Source organism: Odontomachus brunneus, unplaced genomic scaffold (genome assembly GCF_010583005.1).
Source record: "Odontomachus brunneus isolate Ranch 3 - 2012 unplaced genomic scaffold, Obru_v1 Obru_scaffold_092, whole genome shotgun sequence".
Classification (NCBI taxonomy): Eukaryota; Metazoa; Arthropoda; class Insecta; order Hymenoptera; family Formicidae; genus Odontomachus; species Odontomachus brunneus.
The window spans coordinates 839312-852671 of NW_022639542.1; the positions used below are offsets into that span (position 1 = coordinate 839312).

Sequence of the window (13360 nt, forward strand, 5' to 3'; positions counted from 1 at the left end):
GCGTCGTCGATCGAAACGCCGCGACGAGAAGGAGGTGGAGGGGGAGGAGAGGACGTGCGGTAGATTCAAGATCGCCGGTCGTCGATCTTGAAAAAGCAACGGCGGGTGGAGGCGACCGGGCTTAGGGCCTGGTTTTTATCGGCGCGACCGGTCCGTGCGCTTTTCGCGGAATCGCGATAAACGGCGCCGCCTGAAATATCTGATTTAATTGCGATCCGAGGGATCGCGACAAGGAGACAAAGATCGGCGGCGCGGCGCGCCACGTTGCGCTGCCGATCTCGTACTTAATTGCCCCGGCTTGTACACTTCTCCGGCGATTCCTCCTTACTTCGCCGCGTCTCCGCTGCCACTTCTGCGACGGCTAGGGAGAGCCATGAAAACGCGACCATTCACGGCCGCCGGTGCGAAACGCGCTTATAAACGGCACGTTGCTCCCTCGTGCCGGTTGCGTAAATACTTGCGCTCCTTTTGTGCTCCGGGATTCAATGCCCGCCGCGTTCGCGCTCGCGTATTTGCATATTTTACAATGTACAGCGAAGAGAATGAAACGCGGTCGCGCGAGGAGGTAACCGAAATTGAAATGATGACCACCGGTGACCGCGCGATTCGTCGTGATCTGAATGAAAGAAGCCGAAGATCCACATCGACGCGACCTGTCGATGTGAATACGGGGCGAGATTCGCGTTACATTCACTGAGTTATTTAATACAATTAATCGCTCCGCAATCGAGTTTAGCGTGGTATTTTTGAGTCATCCGTCGCCCGAGTTCCTGATGCGCAAGGTGAGTACCGTCGATTTTGCGAGGCGATACCACCACGCGACTGTACGTTAATATCCGATGAAGCGGAATCTATTATTGCGGAATTCAGTTCGCGCTGATTAGCCTAACGCTATTTTCGATTTACCCGTTCTTAATTGCAGTTTTAGAGCACATTCGCGCGACCGAATCGGCCCGATTACTGTTAATTGCTTGGGGATCATCATCTTGACGACACTGGGAAAGAGATTTTGATTCTACATTATCGCTGCAGATTCAAACTTGAAGGATCAACGTGATATATAATCTCGATATAATCCCGAGAAATATGTACGTTGTACAGGCTATAAATAATTACTACCCATCTCTCCCCGCGTTGAATCTTGAGAAAGACTCATTTCAGAATTATTTAATATTCGTTCATCTCTCCCGATAATTTATCCTGCATTTGATCCTTTCTTTATTTCAACAAGCAACGCGCGCGTACACTGAGAAAGGAAAGCAGTTGAAGTGATAATAACACGGCCGTCATTCGCCCCTTTAAAGAAATATCGTATTTATTTAAACAAGTTACGCGCGCGCGCGTGTTGGCGCAACAATAAATTGCGTTGATACGGTTACTCACCAAATCACAATCATTGGATCAATTTATAACTCATTACAATAATTATATAATTTGTTCAATCTCTACTAAACGTTTGTGTGTTTTAACGAATTTTGTTCGTTCAAGCAAAGTGTCTCATCAACTCAACCACTTTTTTTCTCAGTGTATTACTTACATAATTTAATTGTAGATAGAATATGTACATATAAAATAATTAATAAGTAAATATAAAATAATTAATGTGAGCGAATAATAAAGCTAATAGGCAGAAATAAAAGAACACTTCTTTTATTCCTGAATAGGCAGAAATAAGAGAACATTTCTTTTATTCCTGATTTTTGTTATTATTTCTCGGTCAGCGTTGGAAGTTCCAACAGGATTTTCAGATTCAAGAGAGTTCGAAAGGGAGAACTTGTAATGGGAGAAAATATATTGCGAATAAATATGCAAAGGCTGCTATTCATACTTGTAAATTACTCATCATCTTTGATTGCGAGCATAATTAATTCGTACGTCGTTATTTGGCTATTGGAAATATACGATGTATCGTTACCTGCGTGACGGAGTCCCGCTGAATCCTCGTCTTGGCTTCCTGCTTCTGGCTGCTCCGTCCTGGCGTTGACACTAACACTCGCGCGGCTATGACGCGATTCGATCAAAGAAACGCGCGTTAATTAACGCGAGATGCCGACGAGAGTCCGGACTGAATATTTCAAGAGCCGACGAAATATTTCAATCACACCCGACGGGAGTGTAGCCAACATACACAGATACACGTGCGTGTCGTCCGCCGGCTCGTGACGCAATGTACATAACAGTACGGAAAAACATGTGACACACGGGAGTACCGAAACAATGTACAAAAAGGGCTACGTCATCACGCACAGTTGAGCGACACAGTGCCTCCCCTCCCCCCTCGCCGCCTGGGCCGCGCGCGCGTCGGAAGAGATCAACACTTCCAAAACATTCCATACCTTCGAGAAAGTTAGACTGATTCGCGCGCGTCGCATACCTCTCCACGTGTTTCCATGATATTTCGGGACGCCGAACGACGCGGACACTGCGTGTTACGTGGATCGGCGCGTTAATCATATCAATTACATTATTTTTGTCGGACAGTCGGTTTCGTCGTCTCGTGAGATACGTGATCAGACTGCCGTCGGTATCTCGCGTTATTTAACACGTACCTCTTTAATCGAATTGTATTTACGCGAGTGTCAGTGTTAGTGATACGAGGGTGTGGATCGCCACGACGGAGCAGCCGGGACTCAGGATGCTGAATCGCGAAGCCGGCACGAAGGGCGTCAGAGATGCGGGCTGCAGCGTATTCAGGTGTGTGTGATCATTTATTATGCGGGGAGTTTGCGATTTTAATTGACGCTTAGCGAATTCGCCGAGGATGAGAAAATACTCGAGATAAAATTTAGGTCGGCACTCGTATAGCTGCGTCATTTGACAAATTATAGCGTGATAATTATAGTTTTATATGCCTCGGATTATTAGCGTCAATGTGTGTCTATTGCATACGACAAGAAATATTCATTCAAACAGCTGAAAAACACGACCTCTGAATACAAATCGGTAATTAATTACACTTTCAATCGATAATAACAAATAATTATGAATACCGGCCTTAAAATCCGGTATAAATTTCGCAAGTGCTGATTTTTACATCTAACAATGCTTCTTGCGCCGCGAGTTCTCTCTTGTTAACATTCTCTTATTTGTCAACGTTCTCTCTTCACGTGTTTTTAGCTTTGTTTTTGTCTCTATTTTTACAGCTTCTTATCAACTGTTTCAAAAGCTTCTATAATTCTATATTTTTAAATTTTGACGAGAAAATGAAGAAGAATGATAAAGAAAATGCGCTCTTATTTTACTCATTATTTGTAGGTTCTGCATTGGTCCTGCAAGTTCGACGGAACTCGCAGGGTTAATGTAGAACGAAGATTTCGTCTCGGGTACGAGTACGGCATTATTCGATAGCTCGTTGAAGCAGTGCGTCAAAGGGATGAGGGGAAAAGCGATTTCACCCGTTGCCTCTCTCTCCCCCCACCACGCAGCCCCGCCTGGGTGTAAAACAATCCTGGCGAAAAGGAATCGTCGGGTGGCGGGGGCGTGCGCGAATCGCGCTGCATCGCTACAAGGATCCATAATAAACGGACGTGATCTCCCACTTCGCGGATTCTCGGGGGAGAGGAGGAATCCGCGCAGGACGTCGTTGTCGGCGAAGCGAGCGAGCGAGCCCGTTAAAATTTCACGACTAGCTCGCGCGCTCGAGTCGGTCGTAAAAAAAAATTGAATCCATCGATCCGGCCGCCGCCACTACCGCTGCCGCTGCCTCCTCCTACACCCCTCCACCTCCACGTCCTCTTCCGCCTCTCGTCGCTCTTCTTCTTCTTCTCCTTTCTCTTGGCCGTCGCGCTTTTCCCCGTTACGACTCACGCTCGTTCGGCACTTCGCGGGAAAACGGTAACGTCCGCGGATGCGCCCTGCGTCGCGTCGTCGTCGTGCCTCGATGGGCCCTTACGAGGTCGTGCGACGCTCGGGAAAAACGGCGAATTTAATAAAAAGCGCCGCGAGCTTTTACGCGAGCGCGGCCGGAGCGCCGTTGTAACGCCGTTGGCGTGCGCCCCTCGCTATCCAATAAATTTGCATGTATACGCGACGGCAAAGTCGCTATAAAATTAGCGTCGTCGGCGATGGCACGAGCCGTCCACTCCACCCGCGGCATTATTATTCAGAGATGGACCGGCGAAACGCACGGTAGAGCGTTGTTGAAAACCGCGGATCGGCCAACAATTTTTCGCGATACGCCTCCTGGCCTCTGCACGCAATGCTCTCGATTAAGTTTTTGTTTCCCGTCGTGGCTGTTAGCTATTAATCCGCGAATAGACGCGACGCAAGGTAGAAGGGAGGTGCGTTTGAAACCCGTAAAAAGTGCTAAACGGTATCCAGATTAGATTACACACGTCAAGGCTAGGCGGGATGAGAGATCGAGGTAACGAGAATAAAGCGAGTCTCGCGTGAGACGTCGATACAAAGAGCGGAAATTTCAAACGGATGTAGAAACGGGACGACATTCGGCGGTCGTTCATTATCAGAATCAGGATAATGAAAAAGGGTACCGCTATTCTTAGAGTAGAAAAGGATACCGCAGAATCGTCGTGTTTCCCGACTAGAAATTTTTTCTTGTGTTCCCGATCAGGTTGATGCCAATTTCCTGATTTATATAAGATAATTGTATCCGATCCTGTTGAGTCATGTAACATAAAAAGACTAGGACCTTATTAATAATGTACTGAGAGAAAAGATATCTGAAAGATAAAAAATATTTATTCGGTGGGTGTTAATAACATATTTACTTAAATCTGAACTATTTTATTTAAAAAGAATTATTTTTGTGAAAAGCTCAGATTGTAAGAAGATGTATATTTTCCTATACGAAAAGCATTTTATATTAGTACTTATTGAAACTACACCCAGTGTTGCCAGGTTATCACAAAGTGTCAAGAAAATGAAATCAATGAAAGGGAGTGGAAGGTCCTCAGATTTCTTGTAGCTTATATTTTCCTCGGAATTCTAGAGAGTAACTCTATGCAAAATTTGGTCCAGGCAAAGAGTTTAGAAGTCTATGGAAAATATAAACTGAGAAAAAAATATTTGAAAATTTATTTGTAGGACAAAAGTCTGCTTAACAGAAGTAAATTCTACTCCACAGAAATAAACTTTATATTTCGCAAATAAATGTTCGAATATTCTTTCTCAGTAGATATATATCTACTGAGAAATATTATCTGAGAAATGTTATCTCATATAGATAAGTAGATGTGCTATTAGTGCCTACCGAATAAATACTCTTTATTTCTTAAATATTTGTCTCCTAACGTAAGAATAATTAATAATTAGGACGATAACACACAGCCCAATAACATCAGTTCGTACACAAACTAGACGACTGATTGGGAATAACCTGATTAGGACCACGGGGTCAATTTCTAATAGGCTTGCCGCGTTGAAACAGTCGTGCTCAAAGTGCAACGAGATTCCAGACCGCGCTGCTTCGCGTTTCATTCAGGAACTGAATCGCGCGTGAGTTCATTGTGGATTCGTGCAATAAAACTCCGTGTGTTCCTACCTCCTCTCGGCGACAGGAAGCGCGACGGTGGACCGAGACAAAGAGCGGAGGTTCAGCGGTGCACGCGGGAACCGCCGGCGCGCGTTACCTGGCACTGTGCGAGCAGCGGTCGCTGGTACACACGGCCAGGTACACGAGCAGCGAGTCAGTCAGTCGCAGTATTTGGGACAAGGTCAGAAGGTTCCGCGCGCGAGTGCGCCGAGACACTGAGAGTCGCTCGCACGGAGCGCGCAGAGAGCCGCGGTGCAATTCTGCTGTTTGTTGCTGCTGCTGCTGCTGCTGCTGCTGCTGTTGCCGCTGCACTTTCACTTCGCCGCGTCCGTCCGTTCGTTCGTTCGTTCGTCCGTCCGTCCGTTCTGCCCGCGTGCATTCGCAAATTGTAACCGCTACGTCGACGGCGCTTCTCCCGCTCGCGAATTGGCGAGCCAGGAGGCCGCGCGTTCTCCTCTTGCGAATCACGATTTCGCGATTGCCCGTACGCCTTATGTACAACTATATATGCAAATTTGAAGACGACCGACGAGAAACGCCGGTGCAATTTCGTGCCTCGGTGTCTCTCTCTTTCTCCTCTCTCTTCTCTCTCTATTTCTCCGGAGTCGCGACGCCGCGGGTGGATTTCGAAATTAGACACCCCTCGGCCATACGATCGCACTTTCTGTGTAGGTACGCGCATGTAAATTCAGCTCGTCGTGCACTCAGAGAAAAACACGATGATGGCAACTACATCGGTGCCAATTATGCGAGTTTTGTATGTATGCGGAAAAAAATTTCAGTTTGGGTAACTGAGCAAGAGCCAGACGAAAAACTTGCTGACGGAAAATAATATCTCTGTTAGTGTGACCGAAAAAATGTCCGTCCGAATATTCAGCTGCATCAAAACTCGGCTGAGATAACCAAGAGTAATTGGCTGAGCGGAGATCTCCTGCAGGAATCTTTCTATCCTCACAATCGAGTTTTTCATCTGACCTCCAAGTGACAGAAAATTTAGTTATACTGACTTTTTCCCGTGTAGAGAATTGTAATGTATATAGTTTAATGAACTATTTTGTAGTTGTGTTAATATATTAAAGTTTCAATTGCAATGACTGCAGAATCGTTTAGCAAACTGTATACATTACAATTCTACGCATAAAACTCGTATAGCTGTCACTTATAGTCACTATAGTCGCCCTGACTACGTCTTTTTCTCTAAGTGTGAGTTGAAGCGGTACACGTGCATTGAAAACGTAAAAGTCAGTTGTGCCTTGAGGGATCGATTAAGCATTTTCGCACTCGTGTGTGCTTTGACGGGTTACGGACTATCGCCTCGATTGAGAGAGAAATGTTGGGATCGCGGCATTCAGGCGTTTTATTTATTGTTTTTGCTGTGCGTACCGTCGCGAATTTTGGCAAGCTCGCTATCGTCGAGGCGCATAAAAGGGAAGGAAGATCAGGAGCGAGTGCGGCCTGGCCTAAATCTCTCTCGTGCGTTTTTATCCGGCGCGAGCTTGGTACGCGCAATTTGTAAACCGGGTCACTCGAAATGTTATTTGTAAATGACATTTTAACGCGAGTCGCGGAGTACGTATTCGCATGTAAATCACATGCGATACACCTTAAAAGTCGGACAATGCTGCTTAAACGAGGCGCCGTTGACGTATATTGTTGGAACACGACGCGCGAGTGCATAATACTAACCGCCGTCAGGGTGCCGATCTGCTTAGCTCCTCGCTGCGTTTTGTGGCACGCGTGATGTCATTAATACACGTTACGTCATCAATACAACTCATAATACAATCGAACTCCGAACGCTCTGAAATATTGGCGCGCGTCAAGCGACGTGGTATCGTGCTAAAGTAGAGCAGAATTCCAACGTGTTTCCATTTCGAAATGTATACACGTGGAAATACATATTATAGTTTCTTTTTCTTTCATAAACGCTTTTCAATTTTACTATGTTTCTAGTAAAAATAGACTACACTGTGATGAAAAGAGTATTTAAAAGATAAAAAAATAGTTATTCGATAATTATAAATAAGATTTACTTAAATCTAAATTCTTTTATTTAAACAGGATAATTGCTTTCGTGATAAGCTGTAATAGCTATAAACTATTTAAAGAAAATGTATATTTTTTACATAAAACATTTTATATTGGTATAATATGTTATTAGTACCGAGTAAGTATCCTCTGTTCTCTAGATTTTTTCTCTTAGTAGGTCATTAAGGTCTATCTTGCCAAAAGAGGAACATAATAAATTTCATTAGAAACATATCAAATTTTTTTAATAGCGCACACTTTAATTCATGAAATATAAATAACACTATGAAACGAAGGGATATTCAATTATTGCAAAAAATGTCGACTAATTTCTCGGTTACAAAGTTCTATAGCCATTTTTTTATTATAAAATTCTCTTCATGTAATCGATAACATGTGTCAATTTTCCCCTCGCGTCCTCCTCTCGTAAAAATTCACCTGAATCAAATGCGCAACTTCCAAAAATAATACTTCACATCGAGAGAATTCTAAATACAAGATCCGAGAAGTTCACAAAAAAATAATGCAAAAATCACGAAGCTAATATTGCACTTAATACTTGTTAACACCGTGGATGTGTATCCACTCCGATCTGCACAAATATCTTGACAAGCACGGGAGGAGTCCACGAATATCTCGCTGACAAAATTCGCCATTCTCAGCCAGCGGGTTCCGCGACGTGGCAAACGACATCTTTACGTCGACTATAGCGATTCGATCGATGCTCCAAATGACCGGTTTCATGATGAATCTTTTACGATCGCTCGTCACCGTCTCGCGACACCAAATGCACGACGAGCGATCCCGCCCCGGTTCGTTTGTCACGCTTTTCTCGGATGCGACAATTAAAACTTCCGCGCGCGTTAATTTCACAACGCGTGTTGCGAATCGTGTGCAAAACCACCGAGAGTATCGCGTCGGTCGGTGTGAGCAACTTTTATGGCCTCCATTTTATATTTCACTTGATAATTCGGCTGATCAGGTGTAGCACAGAGCGACACGTTGTATGGAAAAGCACACGAAGGAGATCTTAAAGAGAAGCGTTCAGTCAGCACACACACTGACATTATGTAGATCACTCTTAGAAAATAGAGCGAGGCTTGAAATTCTCAACCGCGTCGTCGTCGAATTACTCACGAACTTAAAGTCGTTCTATCTCTAAGAGACTGTGGATTAAACGAAAGCACAACCGACGTTTTTCACGCAAGCTCGACGCAAAAGTGAAGTGTTCATATAGATACCTTGAAGTTCGTCCACGCGATACACACACGGAGAGAAAAATGATTGGTATTTGCAGCTATAATTGCACAGAGAAATAATTACTATAAATTACGGCTAAGAGAGAACCATTATTTAAATTAAATTCTACTATAACGTTAATGATAATAACCTTATATACATGTCACTACTACCATTTCCCTACAGAAAGCACGGTCAAGGCTAGAAATAATTTTAGTTGAATCAACCATTATTTTCTCTCAGTGTAAATGTTCCTTGTACGTGGCACTCCCACTTGTTCCGTCGCGAAAACGACGCGTGCGTTGAAATTTCGAAGGTGACAAGTGAAGTGTATCAAAAAAGTCAACGTCATCGTCTGGAATATTTTTCCTACGCAATTTCGGAGTGGAACACTTATCTGCAATTACACACATTTGCCAGTTTTTATAATGGGAAGTTGCGCAAATGTTCAAGGCTCAATGAAGAATACATTCCGGACGATATCGCGTTAGACACGGGGCAGTCGGTGCATCCGAAAGCACCACACATTCGGTGTTGCGTTTGAACGGCGTTTGAACGGAAACAAACGCGCGCACGCACCAATGGAGCAGGTATATTTTTGCGCGCGATGACGTCGTCAAATTGCTCCATCGTTTTCGCAACGTAACGGCACGTCACGTTACTGCCGCGTATCGTTTTCATTTCTTACGATCTCACGGAGATTTTACGCGGCTCGCGCGGAAGAATATAGTTGCGCGCGCGCGAATCATGCGAGCGCGCTGCCTGTCATTAATTGCAACATTGAGAACGGGTTCCGCGCGATTAATGTATGCGCGTTGTAACGAGGCGGACGAGCGCGCGCTCGACGAGGCGATACGAAGGTGAACATTACACGAGAATTATTAAGAAATCATCGCGCGTCCATTCGGTGAAACCATTCTTTAAACACGAGATCGCAGAGACGTTTTCTTTCAAAATTTAATTCGAGACGGTCGGGCACACGGAAGGCACACGGACAGAATTTTTTAAATTACTATGGAATTCTGTGGACAGTAGCCTGACAATCTGCAGTAATTGACTATCTTTTTATTCCATACGCGATACTTATATTTATCTTATAAATTGAAATGAGTTTTTAAAAAAAATTAATTTTCAGTATTTCTAACGAAACTTACTACGTTTCTAACGAAACTTACTACGTTCCTCATCAACCTTTCGCTGAGAGAGAATTATTTAGGAAGTACAAAATATTTTTTCGGTGAGTAATGACGTATACTTTTATTATAACTAATTGTATTGACGTATTTTGGCTTCAATCTAAACTCTTGTATTTAAGTGGAATGAACAATCGCTTTCCTGAAAAGTTAAGATGTCAAGGAAATGTTGAATATTTCCTTATTTGAAAAATATTTTATATCAGTGTAAGTAAATATGTGATTAGTACTTTCTGCGTATAAGTATCTTTATTTCACATTTTTTTCTCAGTGTACTGATTGTTTCTACGCTACTGGAGACGTAGTAAAATTAAAACGAATTTATGAAAAAAAAAAAAATAATATTCTCTCTGTGTACATCTCGATTTCGAGCGGCTTGCTACACTTCTGCTCGCTCCCCTACCTATTCGAAGAATCTTAGACAATTGACTGATTGTACCGTTCACGGAGACAAGTAAATGAACTCTGTGAAATTGCGTGAAATTGCGACGGCATTTCGTACAACGTACACGCGACTTTTGACACATATTGAAACGATGGACCGATCTCCTTTTTTTTTTAACAGGTGCGCAACGCTCGCCGCGCGCGCGGATTTAACGCGAGAGTCAAAGAACACGAGGAGACGCGGTCGCGCGAAGACGCGGGCGCAAAAATGTGGGACGCTCGGGGCCGGGGGTTGGGCGGGGGTGGACAGAAGACGCTCAGTTGCTGTCCGACTGCGGCCGGCACAATGGCCATTGAAAACAGAAAATAAGCGCCATTGTTCGGCGCTTTTCAGAATCGATATTTGCGAGTACAACATCGACGCGCGTCGCGGGTACGCGGCGGCGTGATTTGAAGCGCAGATTAAAAATAAAGGGGACACACGTCGGCGCGGGCCTCGGTCGATCTAACCGCGCGCGCACGTGAACATCGACGCTGTTTCATGACAAAGATAGGCCACGTGACGGTGCACTCGACGGGGAACAAAGGCAACGAACGCACTGTGTACCGCTTTTGTCTCTCTCTCTCTCTCTCTCTCTCTCTCTCCCCTCCCCTTCTCCCTCTTCCTATCTCTCTCTCTCTCTTTTTTTCACCGGTAATTGGTAGCGTTGCGTGTCTTTACGTCGGCTGAGCAGCCCGCAAAAGTGTCGCTGATAACGATTGTTAAATATGCGAATGCGAGAACAATGAGCGATTGAGCGGTGAGGTTCGTTTCTTTTTCAAGACGGCGTGTTATACGCGCAGATGCCCACGCACGCGCGACGTTCTTTCTGCATTTCGTTCGGATGGAGAGACGAGTTCCTTAGCGTTTTTGTCGCGTAAATTTTAATTTTATACACATCGAGTCTCGCGACGATTCCCATCGGGGAAATGAACACACGAAATTTGGCTACTGGACGTTTCACCTCGCCTCGCTAAAAACGGCAGTCGTCCAACCGACACTGGCATTTTCCACTTTCCCTGCATAAAAGGCTAGAAAGTTATTTCGTAGAAAGTAGACATCTCATCTTAATCGGGCCTTTTTTTCAATACCTTGAAAGACAATATTGCGGCATAAATTAACATTAGCCAGATCGTAAATCAATCCTGTTGGATACATTAGAAGTAAAATCCGTGAAAGTCGCGGAGGCGAATTTCGAAAAACGCGCCTGATGATTTTCACCTTGCGTCAGAAGTGCGCGGTCTCTTTCAATCGCCGAGGTAAGGATACATTGCCCACCGACGACGAGGGAGCACTGAAGCGGCCCCCTCAAGTGGTTTCTTCAGCACGGGACGATTAAAATGATGCATCTTTCACGGTAATATGTCACATGCGCCTGTCTTCGTCGCGGGAGCATATTTATGCTGGTGTATGTACTTGAGCCACCTTTGTGCGAGCCCGACGCCGGCGGTACAGTTCGAGATGTAGCCAGTCTGTGTATTTTCCAATGCTGGAGCCCAGCCACGTGGACGAGAAACAATCGTCGCTGTCAATCGCCCCGCCGCGTTTAACCGGCGACGGCAAGCACTTGACGTCCATTACGTCACACAGGCACGTTTTCCACTTTAATTGACCCAAGGTCGAGCGACGCGTTCCCGTCGACAGGCACGATTGGTTTTGGCCAGGCGTTTCGGAAAATTCGCCCAGCTGCTTTATCGCGAGTTTCTAGCCGCGAACTGATCTAACTTACTACTCGAAAACGGAGGGATTTTTGGGCTTTAACAAAGATATCTCATGTCGCGGAATTCTTCCCACGAGGAAAACAATTTCTGTTCGTGAAACCGAATCAGGTGGAAACCTGCTCTTGACCAGAAATAATATGCAACCGAGTTTTCGTCTAGTCTCCACAGAAAATTCAGTTACACTAAAACAGAATTATTTTCTCCGTGCTATCCGCACCTCAAAAGAAGAAAATATTACAAAAATAAAATAACATTTAATCAGTGTAGGTGCTAATAACATTTTTACTCAATTATAAATTCTCTCGTAGAGGAAACGATTGCTTTTATGAAAAACAATGATTTCGTGAAAATATATTTCCTCATTTGAAGTGTTTCCTCATGTAAAATTATGTGCATTAGCAAAAATAAATGTGTTATTAATATCCACTTCGCATAAACATTATTCTTGAGATATTTGTTCTGTCAGTGCATACCTTTTACTTTTTATTTCATTGAGGAACTGAAGTGTTCTCCAATTGCTAATTCGAGTGCCCGTCAAACGGATCGCCGAATTCGCGGCTCTCCGTCGTTTTATCGACGGCGAGTCGATTTAATACGGAAGGGTCGTAGAATTAGATGCGGCGGTGGCACGCGAACGTTGCATTATTATTGCCGCGGACACTATTACGTAGACCGACGGCGGAATTCGAAAGAAACGAATCGCATGTACGCAGCGCGGCGCGCACTATGGTGTGCAATCGTGCGAACGATCTCGGGGACGATAACGCCCCGAGTATCGTTTTTAATTGTGCGACGCCATTTTTAGCGCGGCCGTGCGATTCCCGCGTCGCCGCGAGGCGAAATGAGACCAGCAAGCACGCGAAACATCGCTCTGTGTCACTGTCGCTCATCGGAGCAGAAAAACGCGAACGCGCGCGCGCACACACACACACACACACACATAGTTTAGGGCTTCGCACGTGTATTATACGCGAGCGTTCGTCGTAAGTTGGCAGTGATGAATGCTGGATTTTTTGGATGCCTTGAGAGTTTCTTGCCGAGTCGCGCGATAGACTCCGTAGCGAAACTCCGACACAGTATCGCGCGCGCTTCGCGCAACGCCGCCGCATTGCCGATAACGATAATTATTAAAGAGGTCGCGCGCGTCTGCATAATTATGTGTAACGAATTTTCGAGTTGCGACGGGATTCTTAATGACACTTCTTTCCGCTTGCGCACGCTTGGCAATTTTAGAGCATACGCGCATTTACGCGCCTACACACTG

At 44.9% G+C, this 13360-nt stretch overlaps 2 protein-coding genes across 3 annotated transcripts in view; one reads left to right on the plus strand and one right to left on the minus strand.

Moving 5' to 3' along the window:
- Window positions 1–13360, minus strand: part of LOC116848270 — a 225591-nt gene that overhangs the window by 186018 nt on the left and 26213 nt on the right. The gene's annotated exons all lie outside the window — the stretch shown is intronic.
- The window catches only part of LOC116848284 (mushroom body large-type Kenyon cell-specific protein 1), a 380233-nt gene that overhangs the window by 184268 nt on the left and 182605 nt on the right, over window positions 1–13360 (plus strand). For both annotated transcript variants that reach the window (XM_032824190.1, XM_032824189.1), the window contains exon 6: window positions 923–2694. The gene's annotated coding sequence lies outside the window, so the exon portion shown is untranslated. The remainder of the gene's footprint in view (window positions 1–922; window positions 2695–13360) is intronic.